The 20,912-nt window shown below is 38.8% G+C and overlaps 1 protein-coding gene and 1 pseudogene across 1 annotated transcript in view; one reads left to right on the top strand and one right to left on the bottom strand.

The window, feature by feature from the left end:
• LOC103265498 (rab GTPase-activating protein 1-like) overlaps positions 1 to 20,912 on the top strand; it is a gene marked incomplete at its 3' end in the record, with an annotated part of 153,526 nt that overhangs the window by 28,935 nt on the left and 103,679 nt on the right. The gene's annotated exons all lie outside the window — the stretch shown is intronic.
• On the bottom strand, positions 11,749 to 12,205 carry LOC103265495 (annotated as a pseudogene).

Raw genomic sequence — 20,912 nt, 5'->3', positions numbered from 1 at the left:
TGATCTATCAAGGGCTGTTAGTGGGGTATTCATGTCCCTGCTGTAATAGTGTTAGAGTCAATATCTTTTTTTAGTTTACTTAGTAGTTGCTTTATAAATGCTGGTGCTCCTGTGTTGGGTGCATATATGTTTAGGATGGATGTTTCTTGTTGATGGATTGAACCTTTTATCATTATGTAGAGTGCTTTTGCATCTTTAAAAATTTTTAATAGCTTAAAGGTTGTCTTGTCTGATATTAAGATTGCAACTCCTGGCCAGGCTCGGTGGCTCAGCCTGTAATCCCAGCACTTTGGGAGGCTGAGATGAGTGAATTACTTAAGCTTGCAGATTTGAGTCCAGCCTGGGCAACTTGGCGAGACCTCATCTCTATAATTAAAAAAAAAAAAATTATTGCAACTCCTTCCTTCTTTTGTGATCCATTTGCCTGAAAACTCATTTTCTATCCTTTAACTTTTGAGTCTGTGTGCATTCCTTGTAATGAGATGAGTCTCCTGGATGCAGCAAATAATTGGGTCACAGTTTCTTATCCAGTTTGCCATTGTGTCTTTTCAGTGGTGCCTTCAGTCCGTTCACATTCAGTCTCATTATTGAAATGTAATTGTTTATTGCTGTCATGAGGTTCTTATAAAGTTTTTTCTTTGCTTGTTTCTTTTCACTTTGGGGTTCATGTATGTGTGTATTTTCAAATTTCTTATCATACTGTATTCTCTGTTGATTCTGTGCTCTGCTGTTCTCTTGGGAAGAATGTGGTCATTTCTTCTGTGCTTAATGCCTTTTTAAGTGTCTCCTGTAGAGCTGGTGTGGAAGCTGCATAATCTCTTAAGGATTGGATGTCTGGGAAGGATTTTAATTCTCTATCAATGATGAAGCTGAACTTGGCTGGATAGGAAATTCTTGGTTGAAATTGTTTATCTTTGAGGACTTTAAATATAGGGCTCCAGTCCCTTCTAGTTGTGGTGTTTCTGCTGATAGGCCTGCTGCTATTCTTATTGGTTTTCTCTGGTAGGTAGTCTGACCTTTCTTTCTTACTGTCTTTAGAATATTTACCTACTGTGTAGGTAAATTCCTATGTGTCTATGGGTTGGTCTTCTCATGTGATGTCTTGTGGGAGTTCTCTATATCTCTTGTGCTTGACTGGTCACATCTCTGGAGAGATGGGGAAAGTTTTTTTGGTTTATCTCCTGGAATACTTGCTCCAAGTTGTTCTCCATTTCCCTTTCTCCTTCTGGGATACCAATCAGGCGTAGTTTGGCCTCTTGATATAATCACACATCTCTTGTAGGCTTTGTTCGTTCTTTCTGAGTCTTCTTTCTATGTTTTTTAGATTGCGTTAATTCCATGTTCTAGTCTTCAAGTTCTGAGATTCTTTCTTCAGCTATATTAATTCTGCTTTCCATGCTTGTCATCTTGTTATTTATTTTCTGGATGAAATTTTTATTGCCAAAATCTCTGTTGCAAGTTCTTTCAGTGTTGCATCTTGTCTTTCTTGAGTCGTATTCACTCTTTCCATCCATTCCCTATCTCCTGTTGTATTCTGGGGCCAGTCCTTGGTGACTTCTGTTGTTTGGGCACCCAGTTCTGAGTTTTCAGGAGTTTTGTCTTTGGTACATTTGAAATTGCCTGAGAACTTCCTTTGGCTTTTCCTCATTTGTGACAGATCTTTTGTTTTTCTCTTTAGTTCTGTTATTTAGTGTCAGTGGGAGAGGATTTCCCTTCTGTTGTTTGCTCAGTCCTCTATTCTTCCCTGATCCAGGCTCTGGATTTGTTCTATTTTGAAATAGGACAGTGGATGGGAAGTTTTACTGACTCTGAAGCTTTTGAAATACAAATAAAGTAGGGAATGGGGTGCTAGGATTCAGAAACTACTTGCAAATTACAATGTCCACTTATTGTGGTATGTGTTCCCTGAGACCCACTCCCCACCACCACTCTATATGATGTTGCAAAGCAGAAAGCAATGCAAAAAGCAATTGAACACACTCACACACATATACACCCCCCCCAAACAAACTGGAATAGCAACAAAGTGAAACAAAACAAACAACAACAGCAACAGCCAAAAAACCCAAGAGAACTAAACACACACACACATGCCTAGCATAAAGTGAATAGAGAAGAAAAGCAGAAAGACTGAAGGGGAGAAAAAAAAATGGAATTCTTTTGAACCCTCACACATATATTGACACACACCTTAAACTATAAAAAATGAAAATAAAAAAACCCAGAAGAACAAAAGAGCAAAAACAAACCAATAATAACAACAAAATTGAGAGATAAGCACTCAATCATTCACATACGCACATAAACAGAAAATGACAAATAAAAGAAGAAAGAAAAATGGAGCAGCTCAAACCCTCACTTATACTTTCATGCACAAAGAAAACTTATTTAAAAAATAGATGAACTAACAAACAAAGTTTTTAAAATTGTTTAAAAAATTGAAAAAAAAAACCCCTGCCCTCCTGTGGCAGGCTCTGTAATTGTTCCTCTTCAGTTCTCTCCTGCAGAGCCACCTCTTTCACTCTCTCCTCAGTGTCCAAAGCAGAGAAGGGCAGAGGGACAGTGGAGGTGGGTGGGATGCAGTCTCCTCCCCTCCCACTCTTCTATGGTCAGGAAGATCTCCTCTGGTGGGAAGGTACGGGATTGTCTCTTGCCCAGGTATGTACTCGCCGGTGGAGGGGGGGCGGGGGAGGGGGGATACTCCAACCAGGCCTTTCCTGAAATGGAGTTCTCCTATTGTGACTGACGTCCAGGCTCCACCTGGATTTGTCCCTCTCAGTCATGGCCCAGCTCTGTGGGTCTGATGTTCAGAGGATTCCTGGGAAGGAGGGGGTTTGGGTAAGCCCTGGACTCACTACTGATCACTTTGGAGTTCTTCCTCATCCTTTTCTGGCCACATTCTTTGTCCCACGGCTAGATCAGGGTAGGGTGTAGGGTGCCTGGAACTCAGTACTCGTCAGTTCTCTCCGAAGTTTGTACTTTCAGGATATTTCCTCTGGGTCACAATCAATCCCTGAGTCATGGAGATTGGGTCTGTTGTTCTGTGGTGAGTGAGTTGGGGCACTTTCCTGTCCCACCTTCAAGATGGGGTGCCTCTCTTGTTCTCTTCTGTGGGACCTTGCCTCTGGACTCCCTCCGCAGACCCTGCTGCCAGTGTCCTGCCAGGCGCTGAAGTGGTGAGGCAAAACCGGGAGCCGGCAGTCTCTCTCCTGCTGCACGGTGAGGGAGAGCCTGGGGCGATATTTTCTCCCTGCAGCTTTGTCCATTAAAAAAAAATGGCGCTTGGCTTCTTTGACCTGGGAAGAGCCAGGGATAAAGCAGAGAAGCTGCAGCACCAGCTGTTGTACCAGGGGCTTGGCCACTTGCTCGCAATCCCCCACTTAGTCTCTCCCAGCATTTTCTGGTTTGTTTATTTAAAAAAAAGAAAAAGAAAAAAAATGGTGTTCGGCTTATGTGTCCTGGGCATCACTAGGTTCCAAGCCCAGCAGCTGTGCACCATTCGCTGCACCAGGAAGCCCTGGCTGCTAGCTCCCTAATCCTCACTCAGTCAGCCACTCACATGCGCACTCGCTCACCAGCACATACACAAAATTTTCCGTACACTCACTCACACGGGACTTGCATAGTCTGACTGATTGGGCTGCCATCTTCCCAATCTCCCTCTGACCTCATATAGTCTTTTTTTTTTTTTTGAGTTGGAGTCTCACTCTGTCGCCCCGACTGGAGTGCAGTGGCTGCTCCCGGCCACCGCAACCTTGACCTGCTGGGCTCCGGTGATCCTTCTGCCTCAGCCTTCCAAGTAGCCGGAACTACAGGCGTGCGCTACCACGACCGGCTGATTTTTTGATTTATTGTGGAGATGAGTTCTCGCTGCCCAGACGCGTCTTGAATCTGCGGGCTCAGGCAATTCACTCATCTCAGCCTCCCAAAGGTGTGGGATTACAGGCTGAGCCACCGAGCCCCGCTTCCTCATATAGTCTTAATTGCCTTCCAAGATCCCACCTCCACTGTCACATTAGGGGGCAGGGTTTCAACTTATGAATTTTGTTGGGATCACAGACATTCAGTCCATAGTAATGGTGTGCTTCCTTGTCCTCTTTTTCTTTTGGTTTTTTTCCTTCCTTTGACTTGCCACCTATGAAATGCCAAAGGAAAGGTGTGAAAAGGAAGAGAACAGAATTTCCTCATTGTAAATTGAATTCTTTTTTAAAAAAACCATTTTAATTTTAAATGTGTGGGGTACAGTGCAGTGTTAGGTACACAAATGTTCATTATGCAGGTACCCTTGTTGCTGAGATGTGCCTCCCCCTTCCCTGGCAGTTTTCCACTACTGCCAATCCCTTTTTTACAGTATTGCGATAGTTGTTCAAGGTCGCTTATGAGTGAGAACATGTGGTATTCGTGTTCTTTGTTTCTGTGTTAGATCATTCAGTATTATAGCCTCTAAGTCCATTCAAGTTGCTGAAAAGTTCATAATTTTGTCCTTTATGACTGCGTAATATTCCATTGTGTGTATGTACCACATCTTTTTTTTTTATCCAGTCCTCTTTTGATGGATAGCACGGTTGTTTTCATGTTTTTGCTATTGTGAATAATGCTGCAATAAACATGTGTGTGCAGGTATCTTCTTCATAGAGTGATCTGAGTTCCTCCTGTTAAATTCCCAGTAAGGAGATTGTGGGGTCATATTATCTTTTAGCAATCACCACACTGTTTTCCTCAGAGGCTGTACTAGAATACACTCCTACCATCAGTGTAGAAGTGTTCCCTTTTCGCCACATAGTCTCCAGCATCTGTTGTTTTTTGAGTTATTGATGATGGCCATCCTGACTGGAGTTAGGTGGTTTCTCAGTGTGGTTTTAATTTGCATTTCTTTGATAACTAGTGAGGCTGAGCATTTTTTCATGTATCTGTCGGCTGCTCGTATGTTTTCTTTTGAGAAGTGTCTATTCGTATCTTTTCCCTACTTTGCAATAGGACTGTTTGTTTTTTTCTTTTTGGCACATTTGAGTTCCTTTTAAATTCTAGATGTTAGACCTTTGTCAGACATACAGTTGACAGATATTTTTTCCAAGTCTGTGGGCTGTCTCCCCATTCTCTCAGTGGTTTGTTTTGTTGTGTTTTGTTTTTTTGGCTTTGTAGAAGCTTGTCAGTTTGATGAGGTCCCATTTGTCTATCTTATCTCTTATGGCATGGCACTTGGAGTTTTGATCAGGAATTGGTTGCCGGTTCCAATTTCCATAAGGGTGTCTCCTGTGTTTTCTAAGGTTCTTATAGTTTCAGGTTTTACGTTTAGGTCTTTGATCTATTTAGAGTTGACTTTTGTGTATTATGATAGGTAGGGGTCTTGTTTTAATCTTCTGCGTGTTGTCAGCTAGTTTTCCCAGCACCATTTACTGAATAGGTTCTCCTCTCCCCAGTGGTTGGTGTTGGAGGCTTTGTCAAAGATGACTTGGTTGAGAAATTGAGGTTTTTGCTTCTGGAATCTCTATCCTGTTCTATTGGTCTGTATGCCTGTTCTTGTACCAATACCAGGCTGTTTTGAGTATTGTAGCTTTATAATAAAGCATAAAGTCTGGGAGCATACCTCCTGTTTTGTGTGTGTGGGGGGGTGTTTTTTTTTTTTTGGCTGAGGATTGTTTTGGCTATTCGTGGCCGTTTATGTTTCCATTTAAATTTCTGTATTGTTGTTTCCAGGTCTGAGAAGAATGCTGATGGTAATTTAATGGGTATTGTGTTAAATCTATAGCTTGCCTTGCGTAGGATGGACATCTTAACAATGTTGGCTCTTCCAGTCCATGAGTATGGAATATTTTTCCATTTGGTTGTGTCATCTTTGATTTCTTTGAGCAGTGTTTTATAGTTTTCATTGTAAAAGTCTTGGACTTCTCTGGTTAGGATGATGCCAAGGTATTTCATTTTTTTGAGGCTATTATGAATGGGATTGTACTTTTTATTTGGGTTTCTGTTTGTTTATTGTTAACATATAGGAATGCAACTGACTTTTGTACATTCTTTTATACCCTGAGACTTTGCCAAAATCCTTTACCCATGCAAGGAGGTTCCTGAAAGATTCTCTAGGGTTTTCAAGATATAATTATATTGTCTGCAAAGAGGGATAACTTAACTTCCTCTTTTCCTATTTGGATACTCCTGATTTCCTTTTCTTGTCTGATTACTTTAGCTAGGACTTCCAGTACTATGTTGAACAGGAAGGTTGAGAGTGGGCATCCTTGTCTTGTTCTAGTTTTCTGCAAAATGGTTCCAATTTCTGTCTTTAGAAGTATGTTGACTGTGGGTTTCTCATAGATGGCTCTTACTATTTTGAGGTATGTTCCATCTATGTCGAGATATTCAAGGGTTTTTCTCAAGAAGAGGTGCTGGATTTTATCGAAACCTTTTTCTACCTCTAATGATATAATCATATGGTTTTTGTCTTTACATCTGTTGATGTATTTAATTACGTTTATTGTCTTGCTGATGTTGTACCAGCCCTGCATTCCCAGGATGAAGCCTGCTTGATCATGGTGGATGATTTTTGAGTCTTGTTGTTGGATCTAGTTTGCTAGAATCTTGTTAAGAATTTTAGCATCTATGTTCATCAAGGATGTTGGCTTGTAGTTTCTTTTTTTGTTGGGTCTGTATTCAATTTGTGTATCAATGTGATGCTAGCTTCATCAAATGATTTGGGGAGAGTTCCTTCTCTCTTGACTGCCTGTAATACTTTCAATAAGATTGGTATCAATAGGATTGGTATCAGTTCCTGCTTGTGTGTTTTCTAGAATTCTGCTGCAAAGCCATCTCGTCCAGGGCTTTTTTTTTGTAGGCAGTTTCCGTATGACAGAGTCAATTGATTTCCTGGTTTGTCATTGGTCTATTAGGGTCTTGATTTCTTCTTATTTCAACCTGGGAATGCTGTGTGATATAAGAAAGTCCTTCATTTCATTTGTGTTTTTAGTTTTTTTCCATATAGGTGTACATAGTCATCTCTGATAATCTTTTGTATTTATTTGAGGTCAGTTGTGACTTGATCTTTTGCATTTCTGATTGTGTTTATTTGGGCTCTTTCTCTCTTTTTCTTGGTCACTCTTGCTAGGGGTCCATCAATCCTGTTTATCCTTTCAAAAAAACCCCAGCTTTTGGTTTCATTGATTTTTTTGTATTATCTTGTTGTCTTCTGTATCCCAAATTTGGGCTTTTATTTTGGTGATCTACAGTCTTCTGCTGAAATTCGGGTTTCGGGAGTCTTGCTTTTCCAGCTTTCTTAGGTGATTTGTTAGGCTGTTAACTTGTTATCTTTCCATTTTCTTTATGTGTGTTCATAGAGATATGAATTCCCTTCTTTTTGCTGCTTTTATGGCATCCCAGAGATTTTGGTAAGATGTTTCTTCATTTGTTTCCAGGTATATTTTAATTTTTGTTTTGATTTCTATGTTGGCCCGGGAGTTGTTTAGCATTATGCTGTTTAGTGTCCCTGACTTTGTGGGTTTGGGGGGAACTTTGTTGGTATTGATATTTATTTTTATTTCACTGTGGTCTGAAAAGGTGCATGACAGAATTTCAATCTTATGGAATTTGTTTATGCTTGATTTATGGCTGAGGATGTGATCGATTTTGGAGTGTGTTCCATGTGACGATGAGTAGAATGTATATTCTGAGGATGTTCGGTGGAGTGTTCTGTAGGTATCAATTAAGTCCATTTGGTCAAGCATCATGTTGAGATTCCAGATCTCCTTGGTGACGTTTTGTCTTGATGATCTTTCTAGGGTTGTGAGTGGGGTGTTTAAGTCTCCAACTATGATAGTGTTAGATGTCTGTTTTTAGTTCACTTAGAAGCTGCTTTATGAAAGTTGGTGTTCCCATATTGGGTGCATATATTTGTAGGGTGGATATTTCCTGTTGATGAATTGAACCTTTTATCATTATGTAGTGACCTTCCATATCTTTTAAAATTTTTGTTAGCTTAAAGGGTATTTTGTCTGATATTAAGATCATGACTCCTGCTTTCTTTTGTGCTCCATTGGCCTGAAATTTTATTTCTTATCCTCTTACACTGAGTCTGTGTGTGTCCTTTCTGGTGAGATGAGTCTCTTGGAGACAATATATTGTAGCCTCATGATATTTTATCCAATTTGCCACTCTGTGTTTTTTCAGTGGTGCATTTAGTCTATTCACATTCAGACTAATTATTGAGATGTCAGAGTTTATCCCCATCATGAGATTCTTATAGAGTTTGTTGTTTTTGCTGTTTGTTTTTTGTCTTTCTTTTAATTTTTGGGTTGATTCATGTGTGTTTTCAACCTTTTTCTGCTTTCTTGTGAAGGGCTTCATTGTTCTTTTTTTCCTTTTGTGTTTAGTACTTTCTTAAGTATTTCTTATAGAGCTGGTCTGGAGGTGGTGTAAATTCTTAGGGATTGAATTGAAGGATTTTAATTCTCTATCAGTGATGAAACTTAACTGGATAGGTATTTCTTGCTTGAAATGGTTTATCTGTGAAAACTTTGAAGATTGGGCTCCAAGATCTTCTAGCTTGAAGTGTTTCTGTAGGTAAGTCTGATCCTATTTTTTTTTTTTTTTTTTTTTAGAATTGGAGTCTCATTCCATTGCTCAGGCTGGAGTGCAGTGGCTTGCTCATGGCTACCTCAGCATCGACCCACTTGGCTCAGGCGATCCTTCCGCCTCAGCCTTCCAAGTAGCTGGAGCTACAGGTGTGTGCTACCATACTTAACTAACTTTTTGATTTAATGTAGAGATGATGTCTCACTAAGTTGCCCTGGCTGGTCTCGAACCCTTGGGCTCAGGCAAGCCCCTCACCTTGGCCTTCAAAATTGCTGGGATTACAGGCTTGAGTGACCACGCCCAGCCTCTGCTGCTATTCTAATTGGTCTTCCCTGGTAGGTAGTCTGACCTTTCTCTCTTGCTGCCTTTAGGATTTTTTCTTTTATACCTACTTTGTGTAGGCAAATTACTATGTGTCTAGGAGTTGGGCTTCTCTTTTGTTGTCTTGCAGGGGTTCTCTGAAACTCTTATGTTTGCATGGTCTCATCACTAATGAGATGAGGGAAATTATCTTGCATAATTTCGTGGAATGTTTGTTCCCAGGTGGTCTCTGTCTCTCTGTCTACCTCAGGGATTCCAATTAATGTTAAGTTCAGTCTCTTGAAATAATTGCTCATCGCCTGGAGGTTTTGTTCTGTCTTTTAAAGCTTCTTTTATATGTTTTTAACAGTTTGGGTTAGTTCCATATTTTGGTCCTCAAGCTCTGAGATTCTTTCTTTTGCTTGGTTAATTCTGCTTTCCATACTTACCAGTTTGTTGTTTATTTCATTCACTATATTCTTTATTGCTGTTATCTCAGTTATCAACTTCTTCACTTTTTCCTCTTGTCTCTCCTCATTTCTGTTTATTCTCTCTATTAATATCTCGATATCTGGGTTTGTAGTTTGAGACCAGTCATTCTGGGGACTGTTCATTGTTTGTGTTCCAGAGTCTGTATTCCCAGTGGCTGACCTGCCAGGAGTCTGTGTGAGACTCATGGTTTTCTTTTGGTTTTTCTTTATTTGTGTAGGTTTTCCTCCCCCCCCCCTTTTTTTTTACCCCTTCTTTAATTCTGTTATTCAGTGATGGGGAGATAGCTTTTATTTCTGTTTGTTCAATCTCCTGTTCTTCCTTATTTAGATCTTCTGGTTTTGTTCAGTTCTGAGGCTGGACTAGGGGTGGGAGCCTGTGCTTTTTGTAGTTTTGAAATTTAATTAAGGGCAGAGCTGTGATTTAAAGCTATCTTCATATACTAGTATCCACTGACAGGTATGTGGGCCCCTGGAACCCACTTCCCATTGCCTTATAATCTGTCCATGCAGTGGAGGTGTCTGTTTGCCTCCTGAAAGCAAAATGAAATAAGGAAAGGGAAAATAATGGAAAAAGGAAAGAAGAAGATGAAAGGGAGATGGAGAGCAAGAAGAAGAAGAAGAGGGAAAACAGACAGGCATACCCACTAATGGATAAGCAGAGAGACAAAGTCAATAACAACAAAAACATACAGACAATCATACAAACAAACAAACAAACAAAAACCCTTTTGGTGTACTCGCCCTCAAAAATATCCATTCATAAGCAGAAAATCTGAAAAAACAAAACATTAAAGTAACGGAAACAAAGCAAGTATAAAAATGTAAACAAAAATATAAAGAAATAGAGAAGTAGAAAAGGCTAAAACTAAAAAAACAAACAGCCTGGGCTTGGTGGCTCAGCCTGTGATTCCAGCACCTTGGGAAGCCGAGGCAAGTGGATTGCCTGAGCCCACGAGTTCGAGACCTGCCTGGGCAACTTGACAAGACCTTGTCTCTACAATAAATCAAAAATTAGCTAGATGTGGTAGCATGCGCTGTAGTTCCAGCTACTTGGAAGGTTGAGGCAGAAGGATTGCCTGAGCCCAGCAGGTTGATGCTGGGGTGGTGAGTGTGCCACTGCACTCTAGCCTAGGCGACAGTGTAAGACTCCAACTCAAAAATAGACAGACAAACAAACAAACAAACAAAAAACCCACCCTGTGGCTGTTTCTACGACTTCGGGTTCTTTTCAGGGTTCCACCTTAGGTTGTGGCTCTGGTGTCCAGCCCCTCCCCTCCACTCTCAGTGCAGACTGATAAGGTTGCTCTCAGCATGGGTCAGATACCCCAAGGACTACTGTGGGAGGAGGATGAATCAGATCTGGATTCATCCTGCTGACTGCTGCTGCTGTCAAGTCTCCCATTCAGATCTGACATGTCTGTGTCTGTTCTAGCGTGGGGGAGGGCTGTCTGTCTCTCTTAGTCTGATGAGAAGATAGTCTCTGGGTCCCAAAATGGAGGCTGGGTGGAGCTGGACTGGGCAATGCAAGTCTCTGCCCCATCCCAGGACTGAGAAGATGGTGCCCATGAGTGTCTCATCACCAGCGTGCAGCTTTCTTCTAGATTTTTACAATTTGCCTACTCCACAATTCCTCCCACTTGTGCCTAGTTTGCTACTGCAGCTGATAGCATGGGCTGGGTGCCAGGTGGTGAGGGGTAGCTGTTCTCTGCTGCCTCCTCTCAAGAGCCTCAGGAGTGGCAGACAATCCTGCTCGCCCAGGTCTCCAATCTCAGGGCAGTGGTGGGTTGCAGTCACCTCCAGAGGAGAGCTCGGGTGCATGAACCCAAGTCTTCCCTCTGATGGACATTCACTCACTCACTGGCACACTCCCCCACACAGAGTGTCTTTATGGACACTCGCTTTTGCGGAGACTCACAGTTAGTTAGACCTGTTCTGTCATCATCTTGCCCAGAAGCCAGAATTCTTCTTATAAAGAAGGATAGCATAGAAGCCTGATAAAATGGTCAAAGGTAAAGAGAAAAAAATATTTGTCATACGAATTAGAATCTGGTGGGAGGAGTAAAAATACCAAAGTTGTGTGGAAAACTGTGAATTAGATTAGCAGTGCTGAGCTGGTAGACTTGAACCTGTTGGTCTTAGAGCAAGACACCCCTACCCCTGTCCTAGGCATTCTCAGAAATTTCAGACTCTTACAGATACTTGGCCAGAGAGGGCCATGATTATCCATTCTTTGGAAGTGCAAATCTTGGGAAGAAAGTGGCAATGAGGCTTTCAGGGTGTTATGAGTGCCTCTGTTTATTTTTATCTTCTTATTTGTAACCCCATGATGTAACTATTTTTATTCATTAAAATTAAAACAATATAGATATTTTTTATTTTTATTTGGAAGCAGGCACTTTTTAATGGTTTTATACATTTTACAAAGACACTGAAGGCTCATGCAACGCTGCCGGCATTGGATGCAATCCTGGGCCACAAGTCTGCACACTCCTTTGCAACTGGTCCTGTAAAGGCAGAACCCTTCATCTCCCCTTTATTGTTGACTGTGACCCCCGCATTATCTTCAAAATAAAGAAGCACATCATCTTTTCTTCAGTATGACTTTTGTTGTTGAATGACCACTGCTGGATGTCCCTTCCTTCTGAGCTCTGATTTGCCCATCTTGACTGTGGCCATCACCGTGTCACCCACATCAGCAGCAGGAAGTCTGTTCAGCTGTCCCTTAATCCCCTTCATGGAGATGGTATACAAATTTTTGGCTCGTGTGTTGTCAGCACAGTTGATCACGGTGCCCGAAGACCCAGGAAAATCCAAGATTTCGCACCAGAGGACCCACCACATTCTCGCTTTGACATCTTGAATGCCTAAAAAGGACTGCTTTATTTTTTTTAGAACAGTTTTATGCTCACAGTAATATTGAACAGAAAGTACAGAATTACTTTGTAGCCCCTTTCCCTACACAACATGCACAACCTTCCCTACTGTCAAAGTCCCTCCAAGTGGTAAATTTGTTACATTTGATGAACCTGCTTGAGACATTATTTCTTCACCTAAAATCTAGTTTATGTTAGGGTTCACTATCGTATGTTCTGTTGGTTTTGACAAATGTATAATGACATGTGTCTACTGTTACAATATCGTGCAAGATAGTTTCACTACTCTAAAGATCCTCCATGATCAGCCTTTTCACCTCTTCTACTACCCAAAACACTGACAACCACTGATCTTTTAATTGTCTCCATAGTTTTGCCTTTTCCAGAATGTCATGGAGTTGGAACCATACAGTATATTGCCTTTTCACATAGGCTTTTTTCACCTAGTAAAAGTATTTAATGTTCTTCCATGTGTTTCTGTGGCTTGGAGGCTCGTTTTTTTTTAAGTACTGAATAATGTCCCATTGATTGGATGCATCACAGTTTATTTATTCACCTACTGAAAGTTATCTTGGTTTCCAAGTTTTGCCAGTTAGAAATAAAGCTACTATAAACATTCTCAGGCAGGTTTTCGTATGGACATGTCTTCAGCTCACCTTAGTAAATACCAAGGAGTACACATGTAGTAAGATTATGTTTAGTTTTATAAGAAGCCACTCAAGTATCTTCCAAAGTAGCTGAACCATTTTGCATTTCTACCAACAATGAATGAGCTTACCTTAAGTTGCTCTAAACCCTTTCCAGCACTTGGTGCTTCATGTTCTAGATTGCAGCCATTCTAATCAGTATGTAGTGGTATTGTTTTAATTTGCAATTTCCTAATAACATATGGTATTGCATATTTTTTCATATTCTTATTTGATATCTGTATGTCTTCTTTGGTGAGGTGTCTGTTCTAGTCTTTTGCCCATTTTTAAAAAATGGGTTGGTTTTCTTATTGTGCTATTTTGTTTTGTTTTTTTTTTTTAGTTGGAGTCTCTGTCGCCCAGGCTGGAGTGCAGTGGTCGCTCCCGGCCACCACAGCCTCGACCTGCTGGGCGCCGGCGATCCTTCCGCCTCAGACTTCCAAGTAGCTGGAACTACAGGCGCGAGCTACCACGCCTGGCTAATTTTTTATTTATTGTAGAGATGAGGTCTCACCAAGTTGCCCAGGCAGGTCTCAAACCTGCGGGCTCAGGCAATTCACTCACCTCAGCCTCTCAAAGGTATGGGATTACAGGCTGAGCCACTGAGCCCGGCCTATTGTGGTATTATTTTTGATATTTTTTATTTCCCCTCTTAGCAATAATGTGAGTGACAGTGTATCTTAGTGATTAAGACTGGGTCCTTTAGAATTGGACTGACTGTCTTAGAATCCTGGCTCCTTTGTTTAGGAGCTGTGTGACTGTGAAATTTACGTAAGCTCTCTCTCTGTGCCTCAACTTCCTTCTTGGTAAAAAGGAGTTAAGATGTGTGATGGTTACATGAGTTGATACACATAAAGGGCTTAGAATAGGGCCTGTAGTAAATGCTTGATAAATGTTAATGCTTAGTTATTTCTGTGTTTCATGTGCTCATTGTCAGTCTCTGCTCTTTACTGGATTCCCTCTAGAAAATATCTGCTAAACTTATTATAAACGTAAATTATTTTTAGGGGGTATTTGTGTTTTTTTAGTTTTTATTTAATGAAAAAAAATCACATTGGTCCCACATATGCATATTCTTTTGGAAAAAGATTCAAGCAGTACACAAGTATGTGTAGTGAAAAGTGAAAGTCCCCTGTGTCTACCCTCTTCCTTCTCTTTCTAGATGTAATAACGGTCTACAGTTAATCAGTTAATAGTGGGTTGGGACTGAGCAGACTGACCTAAGATGTTCAAGAATACAAAAACCTAAAGTCTTCTGGCAGCTTTTCTTGCCTAGGACTCTTTCTGGGAATATATGACATTTGTATTTTTTTAAACTAAATTTCTAACCAAAGTATGTAACGTATATTACAGCTCAATAAGTTTTCATGAAGTAAACACAGTTGTGTAACCAACACCTAGAGGAAGAAATAGCATGTTACTGACACCAGAAGCCTTTCTATATTGCCTTTCAGTCACTATTCCCCCCAAAGATAACTATCCTGACTTTTGGCACTAGTTTTGAACTTTATATGAATGGCATTATTTTGGTAATGCTCTTTAGTGCCTGGTTTCTTTTAGTAAACGTTGCTTGTGAAATTTATCACTGAATATTGTTTGTAAAATTTACAGATACTTATAGTTTTTTTAATCCTCTTTGTATGTAGATTTTGCATTGTAGGAATTTACCAAATGTATTCATTTTGTTTATGATAGACATATGGGTTATTCTCAGTTTTGGACAATTATGCTTAGTGCTGTTATGAATATTCTTATAAATGTCATTTGCTGATGTGTATATGCATTTCCATTGACTACATACCTAGGAGTGGAGTTATGAAGTCATAGAGTGTGTGTGTGTGTATTTCAGTAACAAATTACCCTCATCCTCAAATTGTGACTTAAACTAGTAAATATTTATTTTCATAGTTTCTGTGGGTTGGGGACCCAGGAGTGACTTTGCTGGGTGATTCTGGCTTAGGGTCTCTCATGAGATTGTAGTCATGATGGTGGCCATTATGAAGGCTTGGCTGGGTTAGAGGTACACTTCTGAGATAGCTTGCTCAGAAAGCTGGCAAGTAAGCCTGGCAAGCAGGCTTGTTGGCAGGAGGCCTCAGGTCCTCGTGGGGAGGAACTCTCTCTAATGTTACTTGAATGAGCTCTTGACATAGCAGCTGGCTTCACTTTGGCCAGTAAACTGAAAGAGAAAGGAGAAAGCCACGTCTCCAAGTGACACCATCACTTTCTCCATGTTCTGTTTGTTAGAAGCGAGTCACTAAACCAACCCATATTCAAGGGGAGGGATATTACCCTTCACTTTCTAAAAGGAGGTGTACCAAAATATTTGTGGACAACTTTTTAAATTGCCAGTGTATTTAGTCGATGCTGTCGAATATGTTTCCAAAGAGGTTATTCTGATTTATGCTGCTATAGCAGTTTAGAGGAGTTCTTATCTATATTCTCACCAGCACCTGAATTTGAAGTTGCTGATATGTTAGTGGCATTCAATTATTTTTTTTTAATTAGAACTTGTTTTGGAGTTCAAAGTATTAATTTAATCTAATAAATATTTGTTTAAATACCAGTGTTTTCTCAATATTCTTAAAAACCACACAACTTAGGAAATTAGCCTCTTTTAATGTGTACATGGCACTCTCAGAAGATGGAGAAACTGAGGTGTATGGAATGGAAGATTTTGCCTGTGGAAACAGAATCGGTTGGTAAAACAGTATCTGTCTTACAACTAAGTTAACTGGTATTTAAAAAATAATTAGAGTTAGACTATATATAGTGTAGCACCAAAGGAAGCTATTCTAAACCTATGAAAAGTTATTATAATAAATCTTAGTATTTATATATTAGTAACATTTAATATATTATCTTTTTGTAAATTAGTTTCATATATTTAATACCAGCTGAATATTTTAAATCTGAAATGCAAAAGTACTTTAGATTTTGGTTTGTTTTAGATTTTTGAATACTTGCATCATATACCTACCAGTTGAGCATCTCTAATCTAAAAATCTGAAGTCTGAAATGCCCCAATGAGTAGTTCCTTTGAGTGACATGGTGGTGCTAGAAAAGTTTCAGATTTTGGAGCATTTTAGATTTTGGATTTTTAGATTAGAGATACTCAATTTGTATATTATATTAAATATGCACTATGTGCTTATATCTTAGTATAAATTTTTTTTATTCTAACAAAACTGGTATCTTTATTTAAATTTAAAAAAAATTTTTATTATAAAGATGTGGGATACAATTCAGGGTTAGGTATACAAACATTGATAATGCAGGTACCCCATCTTTCCTTTTTTTAAGTGATTGCTTTATTGAGGGCCTTAGCCCATCTGAAATGGCAATGGAGTCTTTATTTTCACTTAAATTTAAAATGTCCAAAGTGAAATTTGTCAGTATTTTTCTTATAAATTAAAACAAAACAAAACACTTCTAAGTTTAGGAGATTAACCTCCAGAGAACTTTTAAAATATCCCAGACAGATTGGAACTTAGCAGATTGGCCTAAGATAGTCCATATATATATATTTTGGAATCTCACTCCATTACCCAGACTGGAGTGCAGTGGGCATGCTCACGGCCACCTCAGCCTCAACCTGCTGGGCACAGGTGACCCCTCTGCCTCAGCCTTCCAAGTAGCTGGAACTACAGGCGCGCGCCACTTTGCCTGGCTAACTTTTTGATTTACTATAGAGATGAGATCTCGCCAAGTTGTCTAGGCTGGTCTTGAACCTGTGGACTCAGGCAATACTCTCACCTCAGCCTCCATATTTTTTAAAAAATGAAGTCTTCTGGCAGCTCTTGTTGCCTGGAGTCTCTTCTCACAGAGATGTTTTGTGACACTCTGCAGTGTTTATTTCTTGTGCTGTCCTAAGAATTTAGTAACTCACATTCCCAGACTTAGACCTACTTTTCTTTATTCTTCAATTTGTGGTAGCCATAGGTAATTTGTTTTTAATTTTGGCAGCATATGCTGGAAATGTCTTCTTTATTTAAGGTGGTGCTCACCCTCAGTGGTGTGGGAGGAAATTCTCACAGGTCACTTGAGTTGAGGTCGCGTTGTGGTGGCAGTCCAGTCCTGCAACTCGTTTGCTATGTAGGGCAGTGACTCTTGACCTCATTGGGTTAAAAGACTCCATTAAAGTGTGCTTCTAGGGATAGGTGGAATCTGGGAGGGATCCATCACTGCTCACTGCCATCATCTTGTTCCTAATGACAGTATCTGGGAAATGTGGGGAGACCTGGAGATGTCTTACAACCTTTGAGATCTAAATTCAAAATCTATTGGTTAGGGAGCTTTCAGCAAATAAGTATACCATTTGAGATGGAGAAAATTGTAGGCAGCTGGCCTTGAGAATTACAAAGCTACAATACTTTAAAGGTAATTTTAAATTTTATTTTGTTAGAAGGTTTTATTTATAATTACATGATTTTTTGTTTTGTTTAAGGAAATATTAAAATTATACATTCAAATAATTATTTCTTTTTTTTTGAGTTGGAGTCTCACTCTGTCACCCAGACTGGAGTGCAGTAGCTGCTCCCGGCCACCGCAGCCTCGACCTGCTGGGCTCGGGCGATCCTTCCACCTCAGCCTTCCAAATAGCCGGAATTACAGGCATGTGCTACCACACCCGGCTGATTTTTTAATTTATTGTAGAGATGAGGTCTCGCCGTCCAGGCAGGCCTCGAACCCGTGGGCTCAGGCAATCCACTCACCTCAGCCTCCCAAAGGCGCGGGATTATAGGCTGAGCCACCGAGCCTGGCTCAAATAATTATTTCTTGAAGTTTTCTGCCTTTGTTTCAAAATACTGGGTATTGTGTGATAATTGTAAAACACTTAAAGAATAGTACAAGTAAAAAATGAAATTCTATTTCTCCTTATACATTGTTTAATAAACGTACACATTTTTTAAAAATGAGCTTATAATGACCTTAGTATACTTTGGCTCTTTCTTGTGACAATCCAACGGCAGCATAATACTACATAATTAATGAACTGTTTCCTTATTGTTAGACATTTAGATTGCTTCCTCCTCCTTCCCCTTTGAAAACAATGCTAATGTGTGTCCTTATAATTGTATTTTTGTATATTGACAAATATTTTCTTGGGACAGATTTTTGCAGCTGGATAACTAGGTCATTATATGCCTTTATTTTAAAATTTGTTTTAATTCTAATAGAGTTAAATATTGATTTCTTGTCTTTTTGAACACTGATGCTCACACTTAATTTAGTAAAGATGAAAGATGTTTCATTGAACATCTTTCAGTGAAAAGATGAAGGTGTTTTACCTAATAGAACATTATAAATAGAAACTCCCAAGGAAATTCTTTACAGAGCTGAATTTCAGGTAGATCGTGAAGATGCAAAGACCATTGCTCTCATGAGGTTACAGCTAATATTCATTTTTCATTTTGTTTAAAGTTAATTTTTTTTCCCCATTTTATCTCAATAGCTCCACATTACGTGGTTGCATTGTATAGTGGCAAAGAAGTCTGGGCTTTAAGTGTATCCACCGTTCTCACCCATACACATTGTTGATTACAAATTAAATGGAAATAATTTCTGAGTTATTTGGCAATGCTTTGGCTAGCAGATTTGTTATTTTAAACTTCTTCCTAGTGAGAAATGTAATAATGTCAGTGTTTTGATATACAAAAAACATGTTGTTAAAATTTAAACAATTCAGAATATCTCTATTTTTTGCACAGATCCCTGCTCCCCTTCCACACTGACCTAGCCAGCTTAGTTCATCAGAGGCTGATTTCCCAATTTGTCCTTATCCATGTCCTCTTCTTCTCTTTTGTTTTTGACCTTTTTAATGGTCAGTTGTATCTCTGCTAGTATGGACATGGAAAGGCAAAGAGAGAGAATGTCATCCTGTCTATTAAATGATAGGATAATTGAAAAACTTGTTTCAAGTAGAAAATCATGAAAACCTGACATATATGCACTTTAAATATTTTATTTTAACTTGAAATTGGTGTGTACCTTTATTTACCTTTTGGTGTTGGACCAAGGCCTTCTGGCATTCTGTATCTTAGTCTTTCTTACATATACTTCACATATAATGCTTCATTTTAGATTTTTCAGTATACTTAAAACCTTAAATCCTTAAATGTAGTGCAAGACTGTACATTATCTAACTCCTTTCCAGTTTCTTCAAAGCCTACTTTCTGCATATTTTTCTGTGATCAAGTTGTACTGGCTTTTCAGTTTCTGAAACATGCCTCTGGGCCTTTCCACATAATCATTTCTTTAAATCTGGCTGGTTCAGACTTTTTGAGGTCTCATCTCAAATGTTCTGTTCTCAGAGACACTTCCTTAATATTAGATAATTTACCAGTATACAGTAGGATAACCCCACCTCTCCCTAAGCCCATTCATTTCATCCTGTTATTTTCCTTCATTTTACTTGCTAATTTTGGTAAGTATGTATTTATGGGTTTATTTGTTGACTGTCTGCTTTTTTCACAAGACTGAAGACTCCATGAAGTCAGGGGACATACATGTTACCATAGTATAATTTGCATGTGTTTAGAAGAGTATGTGGTATATAATAAGAAGCTTAAATATAGTAGATTTAATCAGATGTTTATTATTTGTGTATAATATATCAAGTACTGTGGGGGAGGGTGTTAATTAATAAAATGCCACTTAGTCACATTATTGGTAGCCTGTAGTACCTTTTTAAATGGAAGTGTGTACATTCAAGTATGCATTTGATATAGTGTGGAACATTCAACAATTTTCATATGCCAATATTGCAGGGAACATGCAGATGTTATGCTAAAATAGATAGAACCCTTTTTAAAACATGGAAGGAAATGTTGCTTAACCTTTTAATAGTCATTCATCAATTTTTCATTGACATTATCTTGAGAAATCTGATCATCTTGTAGGAAGTTTTGTAAGGCTAGGAAGGTCATAGGCACTACTATTGATAATTGTAGAGGGCGCATGCCTGTAATTCTAGCTACGTGGAAGGCTGAGGTGGAAGGATCGCCTGATCCCAGCAGGTTGAGGCTGTGGTGGCCATGAGCATGCCACTACAGCCTGGGCAACAGAGTGAGACTCTGACTCAAATAAAGTAAAGTAAAATAAAGATTTGTGACCTGAAAATAATTTAGCAATCACTGCTCTGGGATATATTTTGAATGAACTCCAATTTGATAGATCTTGTTATCTCTTAAATTAAGAACCTATGGTTGTATTATATGTGGAGTATTAGAATAAGATTTGAAAACACAAAAATAATAAGATCCTTAGTCTATTGGAAAATAATATTTGGAAAAAATTAGAAATATTTGTGAGTACATTTGCTTAAGATCTTATTTCTCCAAGAATCTTAAAGAGTATTCTTGCTGCCTTTATTATTCACTCCTATCAAAAGTCTATAGCAATTATATTATCTTCAGTTGTTAATATGAAGTTTAAGAATTAATTTTATGCTGTTACATATCTTTGTGATCATGCATTTTAGCCTTTTTTTCAGAAAAACACCCACTCTCGTCAATTAAATATAAATATTTATGCTGAAATAGTTAATAACTGAAGTTTTGCAATCAAAATATCTGAATTCTAGTTGCTAGCCATGTGACCATGCGCAAGTCATAGTACTTTACATACTAAATTTCCTGTTTAAAACAAGATATGGAATAATAATAAAATCTATCCATAGTATTTCTATCAAAATTAAATGAGATGACTTAAACAACTTTATACAATGCCTGACACAATACATTTTTTCATTTAAAAAATAATAATTATAGAATTTTTTCTCTAAAGTTAGAGTTTTATTTGTGACTCTACATAATATAATGATTCTTTCTCTCTGGAGAACCAAATAAGCTTGAAGTACAGAACTAGAACTAGAGTATAGGTAATTTAAGCTAAACTTATATCGGGGGACCCCCCAAAACCCATAATTTATTTATAAAAAATTGTATATTTATTCTTACATGTTTAAACTTCAGTCACCTTTAAAGTACTCTCCATTTGATGCA

Source organism: Carlito syrichta, unplaced genomic scaffold, assembly GCF_000164805.1.
Source record: "Carlito syrichta isolate Samal-C Ts95f unplaced genomic scaffold, Tarsius_syrichta-2.0.1 Scaffold306601, whole genome shotgun sequence".
Lineage (NCBI taxonomy): Eukaryota > Metazoa > Chordata > Mammalia > Primates > Tarsiidae > Carlito > Carlito syrichta.
Note: the sequence above shows the minus strand (reverse complement) of the source record. Positions and strands in the feature narration are given on the sequence as shown.